This window comes from Arachis hypogaea, chromosome 20 (genome assembly GCF_003086295.3).
Source record: "Arachis hypogaea cultivar Tifrunner chromosome 20, arahy.Tifrunner.gnm2.J5K5, whole genome shotgun sequence".
Taxonomy (NCBI): domain Eukaryota; kingdom Viridiplantae; phylum Streptophyta; class Magnoliopsida; order Fabales; family Fabaceae; genus Arachis; species Arachis hypogaea.
Window position 1 is genome coordinate 50,176,119 of NC_092055.1, and position 3,275 is coordinate 50,179,393.

At 39.6% G+C, this 3,275-nt stretch overlaps 1 pseudogene; it reads left to right on the top strand.

The window, feature by feature from the left end:
- Positions 1-2,877: 2,877 nt before the first annotated feature.
- LOC112787092 (small nucleolar RNA R71) lies at positions 2,878-2,968 on the top strand (annotated as a pseudogene).
- Positions 2,969-3,275: the final 307 nt, after the last annotated feature.

Here is a 3,275-nt window from a genome sequence, read left to right on the forward strand (position 1 = left end):
CAATTGGTTGCTTAGTGGCTTAGCAATTTTTGAAAAATTCTTTATAAATCTTCTATAAAATCCTGCATGACCCAAGAAACTCCTGACTGACTTAACATTAGCTGGTGGTGGAAATTTTTTAATTACCTCCACTTTTGCTCTATCAACCTCAATCCCTTTACTTGAAATCCGGTGTCCAAGAACAATACCCTCTGTAACCATAAAATGACATTTTTCCCAATTTAAAACAAGGTTTGATTTTTGACACCGTTTCAAGACCAGAGATAAATGCTTAAGGCATGATTCAAAAGAATTACCAAAAATAGAAAAGTCATCCATAAATACCTCAATAAACTTTTCAACCATATCAAAAAAATTGAAAGTATACACCTCTGAAAAGTTGCTGGAGCATTACAAAGTCCAAATGGCATTCTCCTATAAGCAAATACTCCAAAAGGGCATGTGAATTCTATCTTCTCTTGATCTTGAGGGTCCACTGCAATTTGAATATATCCAGAGTATCCATCTAGAAAACAATAAAAAGCATGACCAACTAACTTCTCAGGCATCTGATTAATGAAAGGCAGGGGGAAGTGATCCTTCCTTGTAGCAGTGTTGAGTCTCTTGTAGTCTATGCACATTCTCCATCCTATGACTGTTCTTGTAGGAATAAGCTCATTCTTTTCATTCTTGATCACTATCATCCCTCCTTTCTTGGGAACTACCTGCACAGGACTTACCCAAGGACTATCAAAAATAGGGTAAATAATACCTGCTTCCCATAATTTTATTACCTCTTTTTGGACCACCTCTTTTACAGTTGGATTGAGTCTCCTTTGTGGTTGCACAACTGGTTTAGCATCATCTTCAAGAAGGATCTTGTGCATACACTTGGTTGGACTAATCCCTTTTAAATCACTAATGGTCCACCCAAGAGCTGTTTTATGGCTCCTGAGCACTAAAATAAGTGCCTCTTCCTCTTCAGGCTTCAGGGAAGAGCTAATAATCACTGGATATGAATTATTTTTCTCCCAAGAACACGTATTTCAGAGAAGGGGGCAAAGGTTTGAGCTCAAGCTTTGGGACTTCCTCCTCCTTTATTGGCGTGTTCATCAGCTCCTTTCGGGGTGGTGAATCATCAACTTCAACTAATTCATACTCATAAATAGGATCCAGAAAATCATCAAGTACCTCAGCTTCCAGTACTTCTTGAACAAGTGGTTCAACAACATCAATTCTCATACACCCTTCAGAATCATTAGGGTGCTTGAGAGCTTCAAAAACATTAAGGACCACCTGTTCTTCATTTACCCTCAGGGTTAATTCACCCTTTTCACATCAATTAGAGCTCTTCCTGTAGCTAAAAATGGTCTACCAAGAATAATAGAGGATTTAACATCCTCTTCCATGTCTAATATAACAAAATCAGCAGGAAAAATAAATGGTCCTACTTTCACAAGTAAATCCTCAACAACACCCATAGGTAGTTTAATAGAAAGATCAGCAAGTTGAAGAGAAATACGAGTGTATTTTACCTCCTCAATTTGAAGCTTTTTCATCACTGAAAGTGGCATGAGATTGATGCTAGCTCCAAGATCATATAAAGCTCTCTGAATGGTGACATCTCCAATGGTGCAAGGAATCACAAAGCTCCCTGGATCCTGCATTTTCTCAAGAAGTTTATGTTGAATAATAGCACTGCATTCCTTGGTTAACACCACGGTTTCTTGCTCCTTCCAATTCCTCTTGTTAGTCAACAATTCTTTCATAAATTTAGCATAAAGAGGCATTTGCTCAAGAGCTTCTGCAAAAGGAATGTTGATCTGCATCTTCTTGAAGACTTCTAAAAATTTAGAAAATTGCTTGTCTTTGGAAGCCTTCTGAAGCCTCTGAGGATAAGGCATTTTTGGCTTGTATTCAGGAGCCTTTGGTAATGTAGGATATGTGTCAAGAGAATTCGGGAATGGGTTGTCTGCACGCTTTGGAGGGGTGTGCTCTACTTGTTCCTTCTTCTCCTCTGGAGCTTCTTTTTCAACTAGCTCCTCATTGACCTTGGTCTCAGAACTAGCTACTTTACCACTCCTCAATTGTATAGCCTTGCAATATTCTCTTGGGTTCACCACTGTATCACCAGGAAATGTGTTTGAAGACCTCTCAGGCATTTGCTTGCTCAATTGGCCCATTTGCACCTCCAAGTTTCTAATAGACGCCCTGGTTTCCTGCATAAAACTCCTCATTATCTCCCAATTAGAATCATGTTGGGGTTGAGAATTTCCCTGCTGAGGTGGTTGTTGTGGATGAGACTGAAATTGGCGACAATTTTAATTATTCTGTTGGAGGCCACCCTGAGAATTATTGTTGAAATTCTGAGATCTCTGAGGTTGGTCTCTCCACCCGAAATTTGGGTGATTTCTCCATCCTTGATTGTAGGTCTTGGAGTATGGATCATTGTTGGGATTTCTAGGGCCACTTTCCATGTAATTAACTTGTTCAGAGGAGGATTGAGCATAATCATAATTATCATGTTGCACAAAATTACCTGTCATGTCATAAGGGACCTCTTGAGGTGCATTCTGAGTGTTGACAGCTGAAACTTGCATTCCACTCAACTGTTGAGTAAGTAGATTTATTTGCTGAGACATAAGCTTGTTCTGAGCAAGAATAGCATTAACAGCTTCCACTTCCAACACGCCTTTCTTCTGAGAGGTCTCAGAGTGCAAAGGATTCCTGTTGGAGGAATATAAGTATTGGTTGTTAGCAACCAATTCAATAAGCTCAATAGTCTCCTCTGGTGTCTTCTTCATGTGCAAAGAACCACCTGCAGAATTATCCAAGTACATCTTGGACATTTCACATAAACCTTCATAAAAGATATCAAGCTGAGTCCATCCAGAGAACATGTCTGGAGGGCATTGCCTAGTAAGTAGCTTGAATCTCTCCCAAGCTTCAAAAAGGGTCTCACCCTCTTTCTGTCTGAAATTCTGAACCTCCACCCTTAGCTTAGTAAGCTTTTGAGGTGGGAAAAATCTTGTCCGAAATCCAGTGATAACCTTGTCCCAAGTATCCAGACTCTCCTTGGGTTGAGAATCTAACCACAGTTTTGCTCTATCCCTCACAGTAAATGGGAAGAGCATGAGTTTGTACACCTCAGGATTCACTCCATTGGTCTTCACAGTATCACAAATCTGCAGAAAATCAAAAATAAATTGATTCGGGTCTTCCTGAGAAAGTCCATGATACTAGCAATTTTGTTGCACAAGAGTGACAAGCTGAGGCTTCAGTTCAAAATTATTTGC